The sequence below is a fragment of the Bos grunniens genome, chromosome 4 (genome assembly GCF_055505025.1).
Source record: "Bos grunniens cultivar Pamir isolate PY7600 chromosome 4, Bosgru_T2T1.0, whole genome shotgun sequence".
Classification (NCBI taxonomy): Eukaryota; Metazoa; Chordata; class Mammalia; order Artiodactyla; family Bovidae; genus Bos; species Bos grunniens.
This window is the reverse complement of record NC_141168.1, coordinates 46,237,225-46,264,122: the sequence shown is the minus strand read 5'-3', so window position 1 is coordinate 46,264,122 and position 26,898 is coordinate 46,237,225. Positions and strand designations below refer to the sequence as shown.

The 26,898-nt window shown below is 38.6% G+C and overlaps 1 long non-coding RNA gene across 14 annotated transcripts in view; it reads right to left on the bottom strand.

The window, feature by feature from the left end:
- The window catches only part of LOC147374048 (uncharacterized), a 364,526-nt gene that overhangs the window by 258,765 nt on the left and 78,863 nt on the right, over window positions 1–26,898 (bottom strand). The window contains exon 3 of one of the 14 annotated variants that reach the window (XR_015162380.1): window positions 6,013–6,031. The exons of 11 other annotated variants lie outside the window; for them this stretch is intronic. This is a non-coding gene — a long non-coding RNA (uncharacterized LOC147374048). Of the gene's footprint in view, window positions 1–6,012; window positions 6,032–22,489; window positions 23,448–24,017; window positions 24,180–26,898 lie in introns of those variants that run through there. 2 more of the 14 variants (XR_015162373.1, XR_015162369.1) reach the window with 2 other exon arrangements.

Sequence of the window (26,898 nt, the reverse complement as noted above, 5' to 3'; positions counted from 1 at the left end):
ACTGGCTAAAGTAGCTTGATGCCCTCTATTGCCAGGATGCTAGCAGCTTATAGTTGTGATGCCAAGACTCAGCTTTGTTTTGCAAGTCCCAGAAAACTTACTATGACATTTTAATATGCATCACAAAATATAAATGCAGTAGCTAAGAAAGGTTAAAGTTTATAGAACACCTTCAGTGCCTTCAAAATATTTGTATTTATCTAATTCTTTCTCAAAAAAGGATTCTTGCTTACCTTCCTAGAGAAATAAGTTTGCATTGATTTTAGTTAATAATTAACATATAGTTTTTATATTATAAATTAACATATACCAATACATGAATTTATCAGAGGACTAGGGGCCATAAAAATGATTGCAACTTCCCTATCAGTTATATAGAGAAAAGATTCAATGTCTATACAGATAATCATGCCACTTTAGAACATGATTTTACTTATCTTTGTGATACTGAATAAAGTTTAATGTTAATGTGTATTTAACAAACCTATTGTGACATCTTTCCATACTCCACCTTTATCCCTCACTCTCCAGAAAAACCCAGAAATTTAGTCTAAAATAACTAACTCGACATAAGCATATAGCCCTATAACATAACAAAAGGACAATGTGTGCTATCTATGGGTTTCTTAACTCATTTTGAAGCTTTGGCTTATAAGCACAATCATCTGAACACTGTATTAAACACAGTCATTAATATTATCTGTGTAAAACCAAGCATCATTTAGGCCATCAATCAAATTCACGGAAAAACTTCAAAGAGCATCATCCCTAGGATGAAAATGCATTTAAGTACCTAATCATGCATGAAACTCCCAGTACTGAGAAAATTAATTGCATGGCTCTGGGCCCCTGACCTCTAGTAGTTTTATAATCTGAAGCAGACAATGGAACAGAGCCATATGTATATAGGTCATATGGCCACCAGAAAAGTAATAAACAGTAATCATGAAGGAATTTAGACATCCTCATGTGTTTTAAAGGGGGGAAATTTGAGTAAGCATCCACAAGTCCATTGAAATATGGCCTTTCTTTATTGTTCAAGAGGGAAATAGCCCAAACCCAAGTCATGACAAATTGTCACTTTACAACATAACCATGTGACAGATACTAAAGAGGAAGGCACCTAACCATGTCTAATATGGAGATCTCTCTCTGGTAAATGGAGTATCATGAGCAGTGATATCCAATCTTTCACAGACATACCACCACAAGCTTCCACCCCCGACTCCAGCATCTCCTTCCCAGAACTGATCATTACTGCAAGTAATGCATGGAGTACATGCTTATTGTGTGTTTCGTGTCTGTTCCCCTTGCTTGACCACAGACTCCATGAGCCCCACTACCTACTTGCAAAGTCCAGCACATCATAGTTGTTCTGTACATGTTTCTGAAAACAAGGAAGTGAGAAAGGGTTGAAAGGGAGTAAAGATACTTCTGGCCATAAAACACTAAGTATAATTAGCATAGGAGACTAACAAACATGCAGTAGCTAGATTAATACAGAAGCTTTTTGGAACTCTCAGCAACCATTCAGCTCAAACCATAACAACTGATACTTAAGTACTTCCTGAGAAAGAGCATAAGACTTAGGAATCTTCAGCCTGCCTTAACTCTTGAAAGGACTCAGAAGTTCCTTTTCAACTCTGTAATATCAAATCTTCATCCCTTTATTGGTAAGACTTTGCTCCCTGGTTATTTGGCTGTGACCGTACCATTTCTTACTATACCCCATCTCTCCAATGTCCCAGTAGGAGCAGTTATTAAGAGGATTCATTCTGGATTGGGATTGCCAGGATCTGCTTTTCAGCGCTACCATTTGGTAGCTGTGTGACCTCAGGTAACGTATTTATCCTCTCTGGGCCTCAATGTCTTCATTCATATAAGTTGTGTGACCTCAGGTAACTTATTTAACCTCTCTGTGCTTAAGTTTCTTCATCAAAAAAGATAATAGTAATCTCACCTCATACAGATGTTGAAAGAGTTCAATGAGTTAATACATATACAAGAGCTTAGAAAGATATGTGGTATGTAAATAAGGGCTATATTTATTATTACTTAAGGCAGATTGAACTCATAAAGCCTCTTAATCTATCCAAGGAATGATTATTTTGCCTACTATCATTTCTCTGGAAAATAAGCCTATGCTGAATGTCTCATGCAAGCTAAATTCTGATTTCCATGCTAAAGACAATACTTTCAAATACTTTTTGAAAGTATTTTGTTAGTGTAAAGTGTGTTACAGAATATTAACAGAAAAATCACACCATTCTATCTCCTCTCACTTGTGAATATCTTTCTTATCAAATGAGTAGCACACACTTCATATCTGTCATGAAATGCTGATATACGCAGACAAGACTGGCTTTCCTAAATAACCTCTCATGAGAGCAAATATATAAATTAAATTGGCAGGTGGCTTCCAGAAAGGAAGAGTAAAAGAAACCTCTTCCAGGTTGATTTATATTCTTGATATAATACACATATGGGTAAGATCCCATTCTAATGAACTCCACCGGACCCATAATCTGCTTTGGCTTTAATGAAATTTGTTATTGTGAATATATTGCTAGAAATCCTACCCCTAGTCTGAAGAGCTCTAGCTGTATCCCTGCTGATGGGTGGCCATTCTTGCTTGATTTAATAAGTGAAAAGATATGTTTCGAACCCAACTGGGAAAGGAGAGAAGTATAATGAGCTCACTATCCTGTAAACTTATCTTTTCCAATTACTGCTTGAATCTGGGTTTAGCCTCAGATGGTGTTTCAGGTCCTGAGTGGACGAGTGTATAGACGTGCTTGATTTGGAGTTTTTCAGTTTGGAGATTTGGTGGGGGGTGGTGAGTAATTAAGAGACATACAGTGGTAAGAAAGAGGAAGAAAATGAATATCAACTGTTAACTTAATCTTGTCAATATAAAAGAATTTTTAGAAACCTTTCAAGTCTTTTGTTTCACCTTCCTTACTTTAAATAAAGCAAAATATTTTGGACATGGCTAGTGAACAAGCACAAAATTAGCCAACAGAATCACTTCTTGTAGAGAAGAATTCATAGTAACAAGAAGACATTGGTGATTTGGGCCACAACCCACTTAATGGAAATCTCTTTGCTCTTTGGAATGCTTATTTATGGTGAAATACTTATTCATGAAAGATTGACTGATTCTATAACATCCAACTCAGTATCTTGCACCTTAATTTAGGCTTTATTATTTCATATATTCAAGATGCAATATTAAGCTATATAGTTGATATTGGATATTTGCATATACACACATATAACACAGAGGTATATATGTATACATAAACACACACATATATATATTTAAGGCAATTTGATTTGTAACAGTGGAATTTTTTTAGTTTTAAATTTTGTTGATATTATGCTGCTAAAATAAAACAGGTGGAACTTTTTACTTATATCTATTCCATTTAATCTAGACAATTAACTTCAAGGAATATGTGCTAAGAAAATGACTCATAACAGGTTAAATAATATGTACATGAGTATTCACCCTGTCAACATGAGTGAAAATCAATACAAAATGAGCAATAAAGCAATATGACTTACAATAAAGATATGACTTACTACTACTACTAAGTTGCTTCAGTCGTGTCCGACTCTGTACGAACCCATAGACGGCAGCCCACCAGGCTCCCCCGTCCCTGGGATTCTCCAGGCAAGAACACTGGAGTGGGTTGCCATTTCCTTCTCCAATGCATGAAAGTGAAAAGTGAAAGGGAAGTCGCTCAGTCATATCTGACTTTTCGCGACCCCATGGACTGCAGCCCACCAGGCTCCTCCGCCCATGGGATTCTCCAGGCAAGAGTACTGGAGTGGGGTGACTTAGTGGTGGATAAAGTGTTAGTCTCTCAGTCATGTCCAACTGTTTTCGACTCCATAGACTGTAGCCCACCAGGCTCTTCCTTCCATGGAATTCTCCAGGCAAGAATACTGCAGTGGGTTGCCATTCCCTTCTCCAGGGGATCTTCCCCACCAAGGACTGAACCTGGGTCTCCTGCATTGCAGGCAGATGCTTTAATACATAATGAAATATTTGCAAAAAATTAAAAATTATGCTTAAGAATACCAGAAATCAATAGGCAAGGCAAATTATTCATAAACACAAAGGAAAACTAGGATCCAAATCCAAATTATTCATACATCAAGACTAAAAAAAAAGATGTGTATGAAGAGAAAGATTCATAATAGTAGGAGAATGAACTTTTTTGTATTTTCAACTTTTTTTGGCTTTTATGATCTAAAGAAGTAGCTTTTATTTCAGTCTGTCCAAAAGATCAAGGTACTGTTTGTTTAACCTACAATCTTACTAAATACCTTTTGAAATGACTGATTAATGCAGCTTAAATATTTTAATAGATATTTTAACTATACCAAATGAAATTTTATTAGAGGATTTGGCTTAAAGGATTTTAAAATGACAAGTATACCTGTACCAGTTTTTGCAACGGTATTATGATTAGTGATGTCACACAGAATAGCCTATAAATCATAAGATATATTATAAAGTATATTAAATACGTTGCATGGACTTTTCATACTTAACAAGCAACATTGTCATTAATTGAATGTCATAGAAAAGACAGCTGTTGGATAAGATTATCATTAGATTATTACAAGGTAGTTTAGATATACATTAGATCTACTAGATATTTATAATAAGTTTTAAAATATTCCAGCCGAAATAGTATGGGCTTTCTCGGTGGCTGGTGGTAAAGAATCCACCTGCTAATGCAGGAGATGTGGGTTCAATCCTTGCGTCAGGAAGATTCCCTGGAGGAGGAAATGGCAACCCACTCATAATCTTGCCTGGGAAATCCCATGGGCAGAGGAGTCTGGTAGAACCCCTACAGTTCATGGGGTCACAGTAGTCGAACATGAATTAGCAACTAAACAGCATCAACAAACAGTATGTATTTTGAATTTCTGACAGAATGTCTTCCATTAAAATTACTATATTTCTTAGGATATAAATCCTTCCAGTGAAATTATCTTTTTACAAGCAATTGTAAAGAGGTTTTTGTTGAGGATTTGATTTTCTTGTATGATTAAACTCATCAATTTTCATCTCAAAGATATTAACAAATACAAGAACGCTAACAGGACTACATAGCCTTTGTGTTTGCTCCTCCCTTATGACTAGCTTTCATTTTAATGCAAGTATCGCAAGTAGAATTAACAAAATTGGGTGTTATTCTTGTAACTTAATTCTTGAAATACAAGTTTGTTTCATATAAGAGAGTGTCATGATAGGACAGAGCCCTTTGTAAATGCAAATCAACACATTTTTTTCCTCCTCAAGTCATTGGCAAACTCTATGAAAGGAACAGGAGTGGGGCCAACCTTTCACAGTAATGAATAAAGATTTGAATGAATAATTTCATTAATTAGAATATTTGGTATTTTTCACCAATTGTTTCAATCTATTACTATGAGTGCCATAAAAACATGATTTTCATTATAGCTTTATTTTGTAAAAGTAGTAATTGACAATAGTTTAAATGGCCCTCAAAATGAAATAGTAGTATTACTAGGCTCATGCAAAAATAATTGTGGCTCTGCCATTTTATATTAGAATATATTCTTAAATAAATGTGGTATGTTATATATCACTTAATGCACATTCCTCCCTTTATGTTTATTTTTTTTTTTTTTTTTGCTAATGACTTATTATTTACTGTTTATTTCAAATACATTCAGACTAGGGAAATGATGTTAGACAAAAAGCAAATTCAAGTGATTTTCTTATTCAAGTATAAAATGGGTCATAAAGCAGTGGAGACAACTCACAATATCAACAACACATTTGGTCCAGGAACTGCCAATGAATGTACAATGCAATGGTGCTTCAAGAAGTTTTGCAAAGAAGACAAGAGCCTTGAAGATGAGGAGCATGGAACTTGACAATGACCAATTGAGAGGATCATCCAAGTTGATCCTCTTAAAACTGCATGAGAAGTTTCCCAAGAACACAATATCAATCATTCTATGGTCATTCAGCATTTGAAGCAAACTGGAAAGGTGGAAAAGCTCGATAAGTGAGTTCCTCACAAGCTGAATGAAAATTTTAAAAAAATATTGTTTTAAAGTATTGTCTTCTCTTATTCTATGCAACAATAATGGACCATTTCTTGATGTCACTGTGACATACGATGAAAAGTGAATTTTATATGAAAACTGGTGACAACAAGCTCAGTGGCTGGACTGAGAAGAAGCTCCAAAGCAAAACGTGCACCAAAAAAAAGGTCATGGTCACTGTTTGGTGGTCTGCTGTTCGTCTGATCTATTATTACAGCTTTCCGAATCCCAGCAAAACCATTACATCTAAGAAGTCTGCTCAGCAAGTTGATGAGATTTACCAAAAACTGCAATGCCTACAGTTGGCACTGGTCAACAGAAAGGGCCCAGTTCTTCTCCACAATGTCTGACTACACATCACACAACCAACGTTTCAAAAGTTTTATGAATTGAGCTACAAAGTTTTGCCTTTTCCACCACATTTAGCTGACCTCTCTACCAACCGAGTACCACTTCTTCAAGCATCTCCACAACTTTTTGCAGGGAAAACGCTACCACAACCAGTAGGAAGCAGAAAATGCTTTCTAAGAGTTCATCGAATCCTGAAGCATGGATGTTTATACTACGGGAATAGACAAATTTCTGTCTTGTTAGCAAATACGTGTTGATTGTAATGGTTCCTATTTTTATTTACAAAGACGTGTTTGAGCCTAGTTATAATGATATTGCTGCTGCTGCTCCTGAGTCGCTTCAGTTGTGTCTGACTCCATGCGACCCCATAGATGTCAGCCCACCAGGCTCCTCCATCCCTTGGATACTCCAGGCAAGAATATTGGAGTGGGTTACCATTTCCTTCTCCAATGCATGCATGCATGCTAAGTCACCTCAGTCTTGTCCGACTCTGTGCGACCCTATGGACAGCAGCCCACCAGGCTGCTCCATCCACAGGATTCTCCAGGCAAGAATACTGGAGTGGGCTGCCATTTCTTTCTCCATATAATGATATTATCACCCTGCTTATTTAACTTCTTTGCAGAGTATATCATATGAAATGCTGGGCCAGATGGAGCACAAGCTGGAATCAAGATCGCTGGGAGAAATATCAATAACCTCAGATATGCAGATCACACCACCCTTATGGCAGAAAGCAAAGAGGAACTAAAGAGCCTCTTGATGAAGTTGAGAGGATGAGATGGTTGGATGGCATCGCCGATTCAATGGACGTCAGTTTGAACAAGTCTGGAAGTTAGTGATGAACAGGAAAACCTGGCATGCTGCAGTCCATGGGGCCACGAAGAGTCAGATACAACTGAGCAACTGAACTGTACTGATAATGATAAAATTCACAGTCCAAAACCAAAATTACATTTGTACCAAGCTAATATAAATTATGATCCAAACTTACTATGGAATATTAAGTATGCAATATTAAAAAAAGAGCAAATATAATCTATTGACCGAGAAAGATACCCATAATACATTATTTTTTAATAAAATCAACCTCCAACCCATTACATTTGGTAAGATTCCATTTTAATTAAAACAATTTATTGTATGATATTGTGTTATTAATGGTAAGGACTTCTGAAGAGTGAAGTTTGAGAGGTAGAGATCTTTCAATTCTTAATTTTTGGAATTCTCTAAGTAAATTTGTGCCAAATCATCAACCCAATGAAAGAGACTGATCAGGGATCAAAATCCTGGGATATTTTAAATATTTTAAAAATTGGTTAGTCACAAATTGGCTATTGGTCACAGAAAAATGAGATAATACTTCTCATTGTATTCTTGCCAAAAGTAAATATCATATTTAAAACACAATGCACCTGGCAGGGACACAGTAAATGTAGAGTTACTTACTCTTTCATCCATCAGCACTTGGAATATGGTAAGCATTCAGTCAAAGTGAACAGCTAAATGAACACAGGTATGAATGGATACGGAGAAGGCAATGGACCCCCACTCCAGCACTCTTGCCTGGAAAATCCCATGGATTGAGGAGCCTGGTAAGCTGCAGTCCATGGGTCGCTAAGAGTTGGACACAACTGAGCGACTTCACTTTCACTTTTCACTTTCATGCATTGAAGAAGGAAATGGCAACCCACTCCAGTGTTCTTGCCTGGAGAATCCCAGGGACGGGGGAGACGGGTGGGCTGCCTTCTATGAGGTTGCACACAGTCGGACACAATTGAAGTGATTTAGCAGCATGAATGTATAGCTCTTCCTCTAATTCAAAATCAAACAAAATACTCAAGATGTTCTGCTTCTCAATTTCCTACTACAGTGACCTGAAAAGTCTGTGCTCAATCTCTTACATCAGATCAGATCAGATCAGTCGCTCAGTCCTGTCCGACTCTTTGCGACCCCATGAATTGCAGCACGCCAGGCCTCCCTGTCCATCACCAACTCCCGGAGTTCACTCAGACTCACGTCCATTGAGTCAGTGATACCATCCAGCCATCTCATCCTCTGTCATCCCCTTTTCCTCTTGTCTCCAATCCCTCCCAGCATCAGAGTCTTTTCCAATGAATTAACTCTTCACATGAGGTGGCCAAAGTACTGGAGTTTCAGCTTTAGCATCATTTCTTCCAAAGAAATCCCAGGGCTGATCTCCTTCGGAATGGACTGGTTCGATCTCCTTGCAGTCCAAGGGACTCTCAAGAGTCTTCTCCAACACCACAGTTCAAAAGCATCAATTCTTCGGTGCTCAGCCTTCTTCACAGTCCAACTCTCACATCCATACATGACCACAGGAAAAACCATAGCCTTGACTAGACGAACCTTTGTTGGCAAAATAATGTCTCTGCTTTTGAATATACTATCTAGGTTGGTCATAACTTTCCTTCCAAGGAGTAAGCGTCTTTTAATTTTCATGGCTGCAGTCACCATCTGCAGTGATTTTGGAGCCCAGAAAAATAAAGTCTGACACTGTTTCCCCATCTATTTCCCATGAAGTGATGGGACCGGATGCCATGATCTTCATTTTCTGAATGCTGAGCTTTAAGCCAACTTTTTCACTCTCCACTTTCACTTTCATCAAGAGGCTTTTTAGTTCCTCTGCACTTTCTGCCATAAAGGCGGTGTCATCTGCATATCTGAGGTTATTGGTATTTCTCCCGGCAATCTTGATTCCAGCTTGTGTTTCTTCCAGTCCAGCATTTCTCATGATGTACTCTGCATATAAATTAAATAAACAGGGTGACGATATACAGCCTTGACGTACTCCTTTTCCTATTTGGAACCGGTCTGTTGTTCATGACCAGTTCTAACTGTTGCTTCCTGACCTGCCTATAGGTTTCTCAAGAGGCAGATCAGGTGGTTTGGTATTCCCATCTCTTTCAGAATTTTCCACAGTTTATTGTGACCCACACAGTCAAAGGCTTTGGCATAGTCAATAAAGCAGAAATACATGCTTTTCTGGAACTCTCTTGCTTTTTCCATGATCCAGCAGATGTTGGCAATTTGACCTCTGGTTCCTCTGCCTTTTCTAAAACCAGCTTGAACATCAGGAAGTTTGCAGTTCATATATTGCTGAAGCCTGGCTTGGAGAATTTTGAGTATTACTTTACTAGCCTGTGAGATGAGTGCAATTGTGCCGTAGTTTGAGCATTCTTTGGCATTGCCTTTCTTTGGGATTGGAATGAAAACTGACCTTTTCCAGTTCTGTGGCCACTGCTGAGTTTTCCAAATTTGCTGGCATATTGAGTGCAGCACTTTCACAGCATCATCTTTCAGGATTTGGAATAGCTCAACTGGAATTGCATCATCTCCACTAGCTTTGTTCGTAGTGATGCTTTCTAAGGCCCACTTGACTTCACATTCCAGGATGTCTGGCTCTAGGTCAGTGACCACACCATCATGATTATCCGGGTCGTGAAGATCTTTTTTGTACAGTTCTTCTGTGTATTCTTGCCATCTCTTCTTAATATCTTCTGTTTCTGTTGGGTCCATACCATTTCTGTCCTTTATCAAGCCCATCTTTGCATGAAATTTTCCTTTGGTATCTCTGATTTTCTTGACGAGATCTCTAGTCTTTCCCATTCTGTTGTTTTCCTCTATTTCTTTGCATTGATCGCTGAAGAAGGCTTTCTTATCTCTTCTTGCTATTCTTTGGAACTCTGCATTCAGATGTTTATATCTTTCCTTTTCTCCATTCTTTTCGCTTCTCTTCTTTTCACAGCTATTTGTAAGGCCTCCCCAGACAGCCATTTTGCTTTTTTGCATTTCTTTTCTATGGGGATGGTCTTGATCCCTGTCTCCTGGACAATGTCACGAACCTCATTCTATAGTTCATCAGGCACTCTATCTATCAGATCTAGGCCCTTTAATCTATTTTTCACTTCCAGTGTATAATCATAAAGGATTTGATTTAGGTCATACCTGAATGGTCTAGTGGTTTTCCCTACTTTCTTCAATTTAAGTCTGAATTTGGCAATAAGGAGTTCATGATCTGAGCCACAGTCAGCTCCTGGTCTTGTTTTTGCTGACTGTATAGAGCTTCTCCATCTTTGGCTGCAAAGAATAGAATCAATCTGATTTCGGTGTTGACCATCTGGTGATGTCCATGTGTAGAATCTTCTCTTGTGTTGTTGGAAGAGGGTGTTTGTTATGACCAGTGCATTTTCTTGGCAAAACTCTATTAGTCTTTGCCCTGCTTCATTCCGTATTCCAAGGCCAAATTTGCCTGTTACTCCAGGTGTTTCTTGACTTCCTACTTTTGCATTCCAGTCCCCTATAATGAAAAGGACATCTTTTTTGGGTGTTAGTTCTAAAAGGTCTTGTAGGTCTTCATAGAACCATTCAACTTCAGCTTCCTCAGCATTACTAGTTGGGGCATAGACTTGGATTACTGTGATATTGAATGGTTTGCCTTGGAAATGAACAGAGATCATTCTGTCATTTTTGAGATTGCATCCAAATACTGCATTTCGGCCTCTTTTGTTGACCATGATGGCTACTCCATTTCTTCTGAGGGATTCCTACCCACAGTAGTAGATATAACGGTTATCTGAGTTAAATTCACCCAATCCAGTCCATTTCAGTTCGCTGATTCCTAGAATGTCAACATTCACTCTTGCCATCTCTTGTTTGACAACTTCCAGTTTGCCTTGATTCATGGACCTGACATTCCAGGTTCCTATGCAATATTGCTCTTTACAGTATCGAATCTTGCTTCTATCACCAGTCACATCCACAGCTGGGTATTCTTTTTGCTTTGGCTCCATCCCTTCATTCTTTCTGGAGTTATTTCTCCACTTATCTCCGGTAGCATATTGGGCACCTACTGAACTGGGGAGTTTCTCTTTCAGTATCCTTTCATTTTGCCTTTTCATACTGTTCATGGGGTTCTCAAGGCAAGAATACTGAAGTGGTTTGCCATTCCCTTCTCCAGTGGACCACATTCTGTGAGATCTCTCCACCATGACCCACTCATCTTGGGATGCCCCACGGGCGTGACTTAGTTTCATTGAGTTAGACAAGGCTGTGGTCCTATTGTGATTAGATTGACTAGTTTTCTGTGAGTATGATTTCAGTGTGTCTTCCCTCTGATGCCCTGTTGCAACACCTACTGTCTTACTTGGGTTTCTCTTACCTTGGGCTTGGGGTATCTCTTCACGGCTGTCTTACTTGGATTTCTCTTACCTTGGGCTTGGGGTATCTCTTCCAGCAAAGTGCAGCCATTGCTCCTTACCTTGGATAAGGGGTATATCATATGGCACAACAAAATATTCCCTCCAAAAGAGGCTGCTGCTGCTAAGTCACTTCAGTCGTGTCTGATTCTGTGTGACCCCATAGATGGCAGCCTACCAGGCTCCCCCATCCCTGGGATTCTCCAGACATGAACACTGGAGTGGGTGGCCATTTCCTTCTCCAATGCATTAAAGTGAAAAGTGAAAAGGAAGTCACTCAGTCGTATCCGACTTTTCATGACCCCATGGGCTGCAGCCAACCAGGCTCATCCATCCATGGGATTTTCCAGGCGAGAGTACTGGAGTGGGGTCCCTTCGCCTTCTCCGCCAAAAGAGGCTAGGAAGGATTAAAAAAAAAGGGACATGAGTGTCTGGAAAGAGAAGACCTTCTTCAGAAATGCCACCATATTTAACTAGTCTTCTTTTTGGATTAGTAAGGGACTTTGGTTTGGTGCTTTTTGCAGTGAATTCTGGTATTTCCCTAGTAAGTGGCATTTCAAAGCTGACAGCTCCAGCTGTCCAACCTTCATCCTTCCACTTACTCATACCCAACAGATGGTGCAAATAGCCTGGCATAGATTCACTGGATCCATGTTGGGAGGAAAGCCTTGCCAGACGGCTGACAGTTTCTTTGAAGTTGCTCATTCTGGCAACAATGAATGACTAATAGCACATCCTTAGCTGAACAAAAAATAAGATGCTAAAGTTTGAGAGAAATTTTGGAATATTTGGCTTCATATCTTTCATAATGCCTGCAATAACTTTCTATTAGTCATAAGATTTTATTAACATCATATGTTAGAGCTATGTCATTCTCTCACTTGAGATTCTTAGTGCCTGAAGTTAAAATAAACCCATTACTACTGCTCAGATGATAGTAGAAAAAACAATGGTCTATGAGTGACAGAACTGAACTGAAAGGTCAGTGCACCCAGATTCCACCCTCTGTTCTCCCTTTAAACTTCCTAGATAAACTTAGCCAAGATGTTGATGTGTTTTGATCTTTAGATTCTGCATCTTTTAAAAGAAGGGTGAAAATACCTTCCTTACTTTGCAAGGTGATTGAGAAACACATAAACTAATGAATATATAGCTGTTATGTAAAGTGTGATAAAAATGCTCTTAAGTTATATGTTATAGAGAATATCAAACCCCCCACAAGCAGGTTTGTGTTTGCTGCTGTTGTTGTTTAATTACTCTGTTGTGTCCGACTCTTTGAGACCCCATGGACTATATCTTGGCAGGCTCCTCTGTTCATGGGATTTCCCAGGCAAGAATACTGGAGTGGGTTGCCATTTCCTTCTCCAGGGGATCTTCCTGATCCAGGAATAGAACCCATGTCAACTGTGTCTCCTGCATTACAGGCAGATCCTTTACAAAGCCACCTGGGAAACCCCTACAAGCAAGTATGAACCCTCAAATGAGCATAGGTTTACATGGATCATATTCTTACCCCTCTGATGACCATTGTGAGACTTGAGTCAAGATTGGAGGAGAGTAGCATCATGGATGGCGAGACCATGACCACCTCATATTTACCAGCTTAGCAGCACATTTTGGAATTGTTAATTCCATAATCCTATAAAAATTTGCTTAAATCTTGGATTGATCTAAAAATTACTTGCTGTGCACCTGAAACTATCACAACATTATTAATCGGCTATATTCCAATATAAAATAAAAAGGTTTTTTAAAAATAAAATTTAAAATATTTAATTACCACGTAACGGCAACAATTTTAGGAAATGTTTAGGAAAGATAGTATTGAAAAAGTTTTCTAACTTTGTGCTACCCTCACAAATCATTACCATTCCCAAGTAATAGTTCCAAAAATACTCATATATATGTATATTAGCACAGACATTAAAGCTTTTCTCCCCAGAAGATTGTAGTTTCCAGAATCAAAGATTTTGACCAAGTCATGGCTCTACCCTTAACTCTAATAGGAAGTCAGCCTGAAATGGCACAGATATCAGATATGGATATCCAATTCAAAAGTATAATACATATGAATTTTCCAACATTAACCAATTTCAAATTGTATATGCTAGTCTGAGAAACATAAATATTGAAATCACTTTGTAAATCTTGTAAACTGTGTCTATATTTCCCAGAAAACATTCTAGCATGTTTTATACAAATAAGTATTTACAAGCTACAGGATCCCAAAATGCATTGAACTATCTCCCAATCCATAAAAGAAAATAGTAGTCTGAATCATCTCTTTTCTATTTACCAAAATAAGATCCTCAAATTAATTATTAACTCTTTTCCCTTTCTCCTTTTCACTAAGAATCAGTTTGTGGGAAGGCAGAGGATACTGAAGTCAAATGCTTTATTGACCTAAAAGTGATTACTTGCAACAATTTATTCAGAATTTCACTTTAGTTTTATCATAAACAATTTATTAACTTCCTTTTTGAACAGATTATCATCAAAACATATTACAACCTGTTCAAAATGGTAGGTAACAAGTTGTCAGTTTTCCTTTTCTTTCAAATGAATTTGTGTACACATGAGGCTTAGGTTTAGTTTGTTGGCTCATAAAAATGGATAACAATTTTCCATGGTAGCTGTTAAACTGAAAGAAGTTGGTACTAGGTATCTAGTCAAGTTTGATGAGGAGGAAAAAAGCTACTTTAGACATCGTGAGCTCTCTCAGGAAATCCAGAGTTTCAAGGTTGGGAGGAAATAATCTCATCTGCCTGCATCATCAAATGAGAGATTTAGAGAAAGATGCCCCAAATTGCAGGCAAAACCCATCTCAGCCATCTGAGTATATGCCACATTCCCGACCTGATATACCTGGAGACCAATTTCTCCCCTAGCCTATTTTGATTATTCACAAAACCCTCTAATTGCCAGGATGTAACCAGAACCTGCAGGCAATGGAGTCTTGGAACTACAATCTCCAGGCTGCACAGGGTGCCTATAAGCCAGGAAACCTCTCCAACATCATCTCATCCCTTTTCTCCAGCTAGAGACAATGGAGGCAAATGAAAGAACACAAAGCAGTAAAGCCTGATGTGTACTGTCTTCTCAATCACTGAAAAACCTTATGAGAGCTCTGCTCATGCCAGGAAAGGAATCCTTTCATGTGGCTGAAAGGAATGCAGCCACAGCAACAGATACTTATTCCAACACTAAAAAAAAAAAGCAGTACAAGTCTGTTCTCTATATCTTCATCTCTACTCAGTTCAGTTCAGTTGTCCAATCGTGTCCGACTCTTTGCAACCCCATGAATCGCAGCACACGAGGCCTCCCTGTCCATCACCAATTCCCAGAGTTCACCCAGACTCACGTCCATCGAGTCAGTGATGCCATCCAGCCATCTCATCCTCTGTCATCCTCTTCTCCTCCTGCCCCCAATCCCTCCCAGCATCAGGGTCTTTTCCAATGAGTCAACTCTTTGCACAAGGTGGCCAAAGTACTGGAGTTTCAGCTTTAGCATCATTCCTTCCAAAGAAATCCCAGGGCTGATCTCCTTATAGTCCAAGGGACTCTCAAGAGTCTTCTCCAACACCACAGTTCAAAAGCATCAATTCTTCAGCGCTCAGCCTTCTTCACAGTCCAACTCTCACATCCATACATTACGACTGTAAAAACCATAGCCTTAACTAGATGAACCTTTGTTGGCAAAGTAATGTCTCTGCTTTTGAATATGCTGTCTAGGTTGGTCATAACTTTCCTTCCAAGGAGTAAGTGTCTTTTAATTTCATGGCTGCAATCACCATCTGCAGTGATTTTGGAGCCCAGAAAAATAAAGTCTGACACTGTTTCCACTGTTTCCCCATCTATTTCCCATGAAGTGATGGGACCGGATGCCATGATCTTCGTTTTCTGAATGTTGAGTTTTAAGCCAACTTTTTCACTCTCCACTTTCACTTTCATCAAGAGGCTTTTTAGCTCCTCTTCACTTTCTGCCATAAGGGTGGTGTCATCTGCATATCTGAAGTTATTGATATTTCTCCTGGCAATCTTGATCCAGCTTCTGCTTCTTCCAGTCCAGTGTTTCTCATGATGTACTCTGTATATAAGTTAAATAAGCAGGGTGCATCTCTACTCCTGCCCTGCAAATAGATTCATCAGTACCATTTTTCTAGATTCCATGTATGTGCATTGAAAGTGAAAGTGTTACTCACTCAGTAGTGTCAGACTCTTTGAGACCCTATGGAATGTAGCCCGCCAGGCTCCTCTGTCCATGGAATTCTCCAGGCAAGAATACTGGAGTGGGTTGCCGTCTTCTTCTCCAGGGGATCTTTCCAACCCAGGGATTGAACCTGAGTCTCCTGCACTGAAGGCAGATTCTTTACCATCTGAGCCACCAGGAATTAATATACAATATTTGTTTTTGTCATGTAGCTGATTCACATTGTTGTATAGCAGAAACTACCACAATATTGTAGAGCAATTACATTCCAATTAAAATAAATAAGGGCTTCCCTGAGAGCTCAGTTGGTAAAGAATCCACCTGCAATACAGGAGACCCCAGTTTGATTCCTGGGTCGGGAAGATCCCCTGGAGAAGGGAAAGGCTACCCACTCCAGTTTTCTGGCCTGGAGAATATGTAGTTCATGGGGTCACAAAGAGTTGGAGACAACTAAGCAACTTTCACTTTCATTTTAAAATAAATAATTTTTTAAAAGAAAAGCAACACAGTTCCTTTTCCCAAGCACACAATGCTTTAGTGGCAAATACTATTATTTGTTTAATGTGTTAAGCACCTATTTCATGCCAGGAACTTTGGTAGCGTGGTGGTTTAGTCACTAAGTCATGTCCGATTCTTGCAACCTCATGGACTGTAGCCTGCCAGGCTCCTCTGCCCATGGGATTCTCCAGGCAAGAATACTGGAGTAGGTTGCCATTTCCTTCTCCAGGAAATCTTCCCAACCCAGGAATCAAGCCAGGGTCTCCTGCATTGCAGACAGCTTCTTTACTGACTGAGCTATGAGGGAAGTTCTTGGTAGAGACATCATTAATTTATTCAGTCCTTGTAACTTTTCTGTGATGTACTTGTAGTTCTATTTTACAGCTAAGAAAAGTGAGATTCACATTAGTTAAGAGAAAACAGTCCAAATCTGGTAGCTCATGAGTGCTAGACATACCACAGGTATGTCTGATTCCAAAGCTTTGCTCTTTCTGCTACATAATGAGTGTGGTAAGGCAGTATTTTCTGAGGGTCAAATAATCACTATAACAAAATAAATGCTAAGAGAATTCAGAGGGATGAACAAAAGAAAGTTCCTATTGCATGATCATAATTATCAATTTTAGGGTATGGGGGCAGGAAACATCTTTTAATAATTTGGTATTTTTAACAATCACAATTGCACACTCATCTTACAAAATATCCATTTTAGAGCTAAAATTTCAAGAAAAATGAATTCTGCCTACAAATCTGCAGAACAAATGCATATTTAGATTTAGTTGAACTCTTGCTTTTACCCTCAAAGACAGTTTAGACTGTATCTCATTAAAATTATAAACATTTTTTGCTAGTTACCAGGGACCTAATGACTTGGGGCATAAGGAGTTAAATGAGTTAAAATGCTTCTCAGGGACTTCAATTAACTAGTATCAATTTGTTGTTCCTAGACCTAAACTTGGGTAGAGGGAGATACTTAACAGTTTAGCAAGGACTGTTCATTCTTTTCCTGATGCCATCTGGTAACATACTGGTTCAATCCCTTTGCCCTCAGATTAATGGAGCAAGTTCACATATTATAAACAGCACTATAATACCCTCTGATATTTTCATTGTGCATTTCTTTGTGGTAGAACTCATTTCCAATAATATATATGTAATTTGGCAACCAGGACCAGAAAGTCTAGCATCCTAATAATATTCTTTTAGAAGGAGAAATATCAAATATGCAAAAAAATTAAAAGTAAGGCAATCCTATTGCTCAACTTCTTCAATTCTTTGACAATAAAACTGAAAACTTCAATTTGTTGCCAGCATGTTAACATAGGTAACAAAAAAATGAAGAAGAAATTTAATGAGATGAGGAATACTAATAAGGTTGTCTTATGCTCCCTAAGGGCTTTCCAGGTGGCTCAGCTGGGAAAGAATCCGCCTACAATGCAGGAGACTTGGGTTCGATCCCTGGGTTGGGAAGATCCCCTGGAGAAGAGAGTGGCTACCCACTCCAGTATTCTGGCCTGGAGAACTCCATGGACTGTATAGCCCATGGGTTTGCAAAGAGTTGGACACCACTGAGCAACTTTCATACACACACACACACACACACAAGTACTATAAAATTTAAAACATATTGTACAATATCCTCCCCAAGACTTTAAATGCTCCTTGTTTTAATAAGTGTAAAAACTTTCTAATGCCCTAACAAAAATATGTCTCTTTTTATTTGGATTGTTTCATACATAAATATCATACATTAGTTCTTAGATTAACTTGGTATTAGAGAAAAGCAGTAAGACTGAACCAATAGGAAAGGAATGTCTTCTTTGAATGAAAGCTGTGTAATTAAAAACAACATAGTCTAAAGCCTAAATCACTTTATTTTAAGCAGTAAGTCATGGGATTTATATACTGGAATTAATTTCTCTGTATCTGATCTGGATGAAGAATGCCAAAATAAGTGTACTTTAGATTTTGGATTTTATATTCAATTAGTTCATATTTTAGAAATTTTAAGTGGATTTTTAAAAAATACAATGGTGTTAAGTTGAATGTAATTCAGTCATATTTTCATCTGAATTTCCAACAGAATGGCCTTATTTTCAACATTTCAAAGAAACATATGCTCCAGGGATTTCTATAGGTCACCTTTGGGCTCTTAAGGGGTCAATATATAATACCCTTTCTTTCCGTATTAAATTCAGAACCAATTAAAAATAAAGCACAGAAGATAGACAGATGGGGATTTAAATGACAGCTTTGTCACTGAAAAAGCAGATTAGAAAATGTGGCTTTAAACCTGCACCCAAAGGATTTCCCAGTACTCCCTCCCTGAAGCAGACAGGCTCACATACCAAGTGACAGGCTGGACTGCAGGCTTTTCTATCCCTGGGAGTTAACCTGAGTGCAGGAGAGAAACTAACACAAGCATAGGAAGCTATTCCTAAAGAAAGAAAGAAAAGGGCTGGGCAGGTTTTTCTATTCTTTCTCTCCAACCTGCAGTCAGTGAGGCAGGGTGAGTGATGTGTCCCCAGAGGAGACAGCAGTCCTAAGCTAGTAGAGACTCTCTGTCTCGACTAGAAAATAATACTCCCTGCTCCCCAGAGTCACATAAAATAAGTAATCAATGAGGGTGGAATTGTGGAATTCCAATGTGGCTGGAATTCCCTGGCTATCCAGTGGTTAGGACTCTGAACTTCCACTGCAGGGGGTCACGGTTGGAATCCCTGGTTAGAGAACTAAGATCCTACCAACTGTCCAGTATGGCCAAAAAAAAAAAAAAAGAGTGTATGTGGCTTACAGGTTAATAGTCTGTATTCATTCTCCTTCACTTATTAACTACATTTGTGTCTTTTCCTGCAAATAGTGCATATAAATAATTTGCATTCCACTTGTACAAGATATCAACCTCTTTTTCTCATTTTAGTGTTCTGTAGCCCATGGATAATAAAGGCATATAGGTGTGTTTTCTCTATGATGTATTTTAACTTCAATTCTAAGGATGGATAGATAAGATAGACAGATGGATACAAATATAGAAAAACACAGCTTGAGAAAATACTGCTTTTGATCTAATCATCTTTTGAATTATAAAACAGCAAAACAGGGTGATATTTCAAATAATATATACTAACAAAATTAGTTATGAAGTAATTGTTCATCTAAATGATACTGGTTATTTGCCCTTTTTTAGGTTGTTTTGTGTATCGCAACATGTAGCCTTGGATACAGAACACAATTTTCTATACACTCTGGGAACGACTAGTTCCAAGCCCATTTTATCTGGTCATGCATTTTGATTGTGCCATCATTGTGAATAACAGGACTCACAGGAGGCTAACAACACAGGGATTTGGGATTTTTGCCTTTGTAAAGATCTAAAATAGGAACAATTCAATATTTGGAAGAACTAAAACTAAGTGTAAATAACCATTATTGTGATGAGGTGAGGGGTCCTTTAGTACCTTCTTTTGGGAATGCAAAGAAGTTATCTCTTTAATCATGTAAGGAATATTATAAAATATTCAGAATTTAATTTTAAATGATTATTCAGGAACATTAGTTATTCATTATATAATCACTATTTAATCATTGTTCATAGTTGCTAATCCATTGCAATTCAAATCAAAGTTAAAAGAAAGGCCTACACTTGCAGTTCAGCCTAATACATTCTTCAGGGACGACAGATCATATTGCAGTCCAAAAAATTGTCAGAAGGAATAAAATCAAAACTGTAATTTTCCTGTTTCCCTATTTTTAAAAAAGGCAATTACATAAAGGATTGTTATCCAAAATATACAAAGAGTTCTTGAAATAAGAAAACAACCCAATTAAAAAATGAACCAAAGACCTTGACAGACATTACACCAAAGAAGATTTACAGATGGCAAATATCTATATGAGAAGACGCTCCACATCATATGCTATGAGGGAAGTGCAAACTAAAACCACTACACATACATTAGAGAGGCCAAAAGCTAGAATACTGGCAACACCAAATGCTGATGAACATGTGAAAAATAGGAATTCTCATTCATTGCTGGTATCAATGCAATGGTAGACACACTAAGGAAAACAGTTTGGCAGTTTTCCACTACACAGCAATCCTACTGCTTGATATTTACCCAAAGGAGTTGAAAACTTCAGTTCAGTTCAGTTGCTCAGTCATGTCCGACTCTTTGCAACCCCATGAATCGCAGCACGCCAGGCCTCCCTGTCCACCACCAACTCCCAGAGTTCACTCAGACTCACGTCCATCGAGTCGGTGATACCATCCAGCCATCTCATCCTCTGTCGTCCCCTTCTCCTCCTGCCCCCAATCCCTCCCAGCATCAGGGTCTTTTCCAATGAGTCAACTCTTTGCATGAGGTGGCCAAAGTACTGGAGTTTCAGCTTTAGCATCATTCCTTCCAAAGAAATCCCAGGGCTGATCTCCTTCAGAATGGACTGGTTGGATCTCCTTGCAGTCCAAGGGACTCTCAAGAGTCTTCTCCAACACCACAGTTCAAAAGCATCAATTCTTCAGTTCCCAGCCTTCTTCACAGTCCAACTCTCACATCCATACATGACCACAGGAAAAACCATAGCCTTGACTAGACGAAACTTTGTTGGCAAAGTAATGTCTCTGCTTTTGAATATGCTATCTAGGTTGTTCATAACTTTCCTTCCAAGGAGTAAGTGTCTTTTAATTTCATGGCTGCAGTCACCATCTGCAGTGATTTTGGAGCCCAGAAAAATAAAGTCTGACACTGTTTCCCCATCTATTTCCCATGAAGTGATGGGACCGGATGCCATGACCTTCGTTTTCTGAATGTTGAGCTTTAAGCCAACTTTTTCACTCTCCACTTTCACTTTCATCAAGAGGCTTTTGAGTTCCTCTTCACTTTCTGCCATAAGGGTGGTGTCATCTGCATATCTGAGGTTATTGGTATTTCTCCCAGCAATCTTGATTCCAGCTTGTGTTTCTTCCAGTCCAGCATTTCTCATGATGTACTCTGCATATAAGTTAAATAATCAGGGTGACAATATACAGCCTTGATGTACTCCTTTTCCTATTTGGAACCGGTCTGTTGTTCCATATTCAGTTCTAACTGTTGCTTCCTGACCTGCATATAGGTTTCTCAAGAGGCAGGTCAGGTGGTCTGGTATTCCCATCTCTTTCAGAATTTTCCACAATTTATTGTGATCCACACAGTCCATTCTGAACAAGATCAGCCCTGGGATTTCTTTGGAAGGAATGATGCTAAAGCTGAAACTCCAGTACTTTGGCCACCTCATGCGAAGAGTTGACTCATTGGAAAAGACTCTGATGCTGGGAGGGATTGGGGGCAAGAGGAGAAGGGGACGACAGAAGATGAGATGGCTAGATGGTATCACTGACTCGATGGACGTGAGTCTGAGTGAACTCCAGGAGTTGGTGGTGGACAGGGAGGCCTGGCGTGCTGTGATTCATGGGGTTGCAAAGAGTTGTACACGACTGAGCAACTAATCTGATCTGATCTGACACAGTCAAAGGCTTTGGCATAGTCAGTAAAGCAGAAATAGATGTTTTTCTGGAACTCTCTTGCTTTTTCCAGGATCCAGCGGTTGTTGGCAATTTGATCTCTGGTTCCTCTGCCTTTTCTAAAACCAGTTTGAACATCTGGAAGTTCACGGTTCACATATTGCTGAAGCCTGGCTTTGAGAATTTTGAGCATTACCTACACTCATGTGAGATGAGTGCAACTGTGAAAACCTATGTCCACACAAAAACCTGCACATGGATGTTTATAGTGGCTTTATTCATAATTGCCAGAACTTGGAAGTAACCAAGATATTCTCCAATAGGTGAATAGATACATAAATTGTGATACATTCAGACAACGGAATATTATTCAGAGCTAAAAATAAATGAGCTATCTTGCCATGAAAAGACAGGGAGGAACTGTAGATGCATGTTACTAAGGGTAAAAAGCCAATCTGGAAAGGCTACACTACTGTATGATCCCAACTATATGATGCCGGGGTCCAGCCCCGGCTGATCCAGGGTATTCGAAGGAGAGACGGCATAGGCAACCTATTTATTTAAATATTTATCAAAGATATAAAGAGTAATAGAATAAGGATAGCTCAGTGAGGAAATTCAGTGGAGAAAAGAGGCTGAATAATTCAGCCAGAAGGTAAGAGAAAGAACGACATGGTGAGACCAAGTTTCGGTGAACAAGGCCCGCACTTTATTTTCCAAAGTAGTTTTTATACCTTAAGTTATGCATAGAGGATAATGGGGGAAGGGGTAGAGTCATGCAGCAAGCCAGGCTTTCTTCCTGCAAACTTATCATATGCAAAAGCTTAGGTGATTTGCATCATCTTCTGGCCCGGAGGCCTGTTAACATTTTAAGACCCTTTCTTCAGAAAACTTATTTTTCTCTAAAGGTGATTGGTCAGGAGCCACGCTCCAAAAGCATTAGATAAAGTTGCATTCCTACAGAGCAAAGGTGTGGTGGGCTATAACAAGAAAAAGAATTAACTCAAGGGTCCCAGGTTACAAACATCAAAGCTACTACTTACACCAATTCTATTAATCAATACACTGCCAGGGACACAGCAGGTAAGGGATATGGAAACTTAGCAGCAAACATTGGCCCAACAAGTGAAAATCCCTTCACCAATACAATTTCTAATCAATCTTTTAACTACTCAAAAGAATCTGTGTTTAGACAGTTTAGAACATCTGCCTCTCACAGTTGGGAGGCTCTGAACAATCACATGTGGCCAGAAAAACCTATTCAGGCAGGCTAGAGGATTTCCAAAGGAGTTTGTAGGTTGAAACACTGTCACACCCAGGAATTATTAACTGGAGCTGTAAACTAACTTTTTTTCAGAGACGTAGTGGGGGACAGCCCCCTGTAAAGTCAGAGGTGTAGGTGAAAGCACAAAGCAGAAAGTAGGCAGACTCTGGTTTTGGGGGTAGATGCTCGAGAATTTCCAGGGAGACTCCTGAGGCTTGATCCTGCCTTTGCGTATGCCAAGCCTCCTTCCTCAAGACCTTTGCCAGGGGTGGAGCTTGCTCCCCGCAATATGACATGCTAGAAAAGATAAAACTGTGGAAACAGTATAAGGGTCAGTGGTTATCAAGAGTTGGGATGGGGCTGGGGTAATGAGTAGGCAGAGCACAAAGGACTTTTAGGGCAGTGAAAATACTCTGTATATTATGAGGAACATGTCATTACATTTGTCCAAACCCATAGAACATACAACACCAAGAGTGAACCCTAAGGAAATCTATGAACTTTAGGTGATTATGACATGTAGGTTCATTCTTGGTTAAAAAAAAAAAAGTACCATTATGGAGAGTGATATTAATACTGGAAGAGGCTATGCATGTGTAGGAACAGGAGGTGATATGGGAAATCTCTGTGCCTACTTCTCAATTCTGTTGTAACCTAAGACTTCTCTAAAAAATGTAGTCTTAAAAAAGAGTAATGACAGCCTTCCTCCATCCTCCTTGATGCTTATTCTCCATTCAGGTAGAATTCCTTTGGGTGGTGCACTGGTAAGTTCAGGCTGCCATAACAGAAAATAGACCAACTGGCTTACAGCAATTTATTTCCCACAGTTGTAGAGACTGGAAAGACTGTAGTCAGGGTGCCAGTGTGGTCAAGTTCTGATGAGAGCCCTCTTCCTGGTTTGCAGATGGTGGTCTTCTCAGTAAGTCCTCAGATAGCAGAGAGAGAAGCCAGCTCTCACGTGTCTCTTCTTATACAGTCACAGATCTCACAGCAAGGGCTCCACCTTCATGCCTGTTACCTCCCAATAGGTCCCATCTCCAAATACTATAACATAGGAAATTGGGTTTTCAACATATGAACTTTGGGAGAACACAAACAATGCAGTCCATACAACTGGCATTGGGATTCAGCAAGAAGATTCTCTTGATGACAAGTAACACCAGACCAAACACATTGAACAAGAAGAAAGTAGGTTATATTCTACCCATAGACCCATTTTCATCAACGGCTTCTCACTCAGGTACACAGGTTTGAAAGTTGTGCATTGCATGTCTATTTCACAAACTGCCACAAGTACTTTACAAGATTTGTTAAGAAAGCCACATCTGACTTAGATCAAGCTTAGGAACTTGCCAAAGAAGTCAAGAAGAGATAGTGAGAGTATTAAAGCCCTTCTTAAGAGAATGGAAAAAATGAATGGGGAATAGGAGCTAGAAGAAAAAGAACAAAGTTATTATTAAAGTCTCATTAAAATGTATTCTCCAAAAAAGGGAACCCTCATACATTGTGGGTGGGAATGTAAATTGGTACAGCCACTATGGAGAATAGTATGGTGGGTCCTTAAGAAACTAATAGAACCACCATATGATCCAGCAATCCCACTCCTAGGCATATATCTGCAGAAAAAGATGGTCAGAAAGGATACATGCACCTCAATGATCATTGCAGCACTGTTTAGCCAAGAGATAAAAGCAATCTCAATGTTCATTGATAGACGAATGGATAAAAAAGAGTGGTGGTACATGTATATAATGGAATATTACTCAGTCATTAAAAAGAAATAATGACATTTGCAGCAACATGGACGGACACAGAGATTATCATACTAAGTAAAGTCAGACAGAGAAAGACAAATAACATATTATATCACTTACATGTAGAATCTTCAAAAAATGATACAAATAAACTTACTTATAAAACAAAAACAGACTTTGAGACTTATGGTTACCAAAGGTGAAAGGGGGAGAATAAATTAGGAGGTTGGGTTGATATGCACACACTGCTATACTTAAAATAGATAAGGAACAAGAACCTATCATATAGCACAGGAAATGCTGCTTAATATTCTATAATAATCTAAATGGGAAAAGAATTTGAAAAATAATACATATATGCAGAACTGAAACACTGTTTTACACATGAAATTTACATAACATTGTTAGTAAACTACACTCCAATATATTAAAGTAAAATTCTTTTTTAAAAAAGCATTCTCCAAAGATGAGTGAGTTAGTAGGAAATCATGTATTTATAATGGAAAACTGTGGAAGATTTCAAATCAGACAGACCTGGATATGAATATCAGCTCCTATACCAATAAAGTATATTGGGCAATTTTTTTCAGTTTCAAAATTTCTCAACTGAAAAAATGTAAAAATAATCATTTTATGATTATAGTAAAGAGAAATGCAATTATTTGTGTATAATGCCTAAGATGTCAAAATTGTTCAATCAACACTCCCTGTTGTTTCTGTCACATTGTGGCTTTACCATTATATAGAAAGGCATTGGCTCCCATGTCTTTAGATTTAGCAATAAAATTATGAATATTCAATACTGCTTCCACGACCAAGACCAATGTAAATGAGATGCAGAGAAGGAAATGGCACAGCAAAATGAGGGGCAGCCAGCAAGAGTGGCCCTTCCCTGTGTTAAGGGGTATTTTATCAGTAATATCATTTAGAATTACCTCGGCATGGTAATTTTAAAAAAATGAATTTTAGTTTAAATTCTCTACAGTTGATACACCCCCTTAGAGCCTCATTGAACTTTCTGATCACCACTGCTCTTTAAACAGATAAAAATATTGAAGAATCAGACAATACAAGCAACTAGCCAAAGTCACACATCGCCATTTTGATGCCTTTAAAAAAAATTCTACATTTTGCCACTTCTTTCTAGAACATTTTCTCCCCGCTAACTTCTTTTGACTCTTGAGTCTAATTCAGTCTTTAGTTTGGTTTTCCTCCAAAATCTAAACTAGATTTATTCTAGATCCAACTAAACACACAAGATCATTCACCTTAAGAAGTTTGATGGAAAAAAATTAGTAATAAATTTAATACATTCACTCTGCAGGATTTTTACTATTTATCTCTCCCTCTTAGTTATTCCTGCTCTCTGTTTGTATAGTCTAGAGGCTCTGTTGACAATTCTTGTGATGTAGTAAAATGTTTGCCCAGAATAATATGATAAGACAAAGCAGAGCCATATTTATGTTATGTCATATTTTTAAAGCACTTTGTTTCCCATTTCTTTCTCAAAGGAAAAAATATCAGTGATAACTTTCTTTCTATCAGCAGTAGAGAGGGGTTGGGATTTCTTCCAGACAGTATTTCCCCTTCAATATAACAGTTGTAAGATATTTTCTTTTCCTTATTGTATTAAGAATCCATTTTTCCTAGATAAAACCAGATAGTGTGTCTCACCAACTCAAGGAAGTAAAATGAGAAAATGTAGCAAATGGCACACACTTCACCCCCACCACATATAAAGAACCTGTCAACTCTCTAACAGAAGGTAGAATCTTTGGTAGTACAAATGAATTAATATCCTGATAACATAATTATATACATGAAAAACATGGTTAGCTGTGAAAGTCACAAAGAAATGGGAGATGAGGATTTACACATATACACTACCATATGTAAAACAGATGACTAGTGAAATCTGCTGTGTAGCACAGGGAGCTCACTCTGTGCTCTGTGATGACCTAGATGGGTGGGACAGAGGAGGCAGGCTTGGAAGGAGGTCCAAGAGGGAG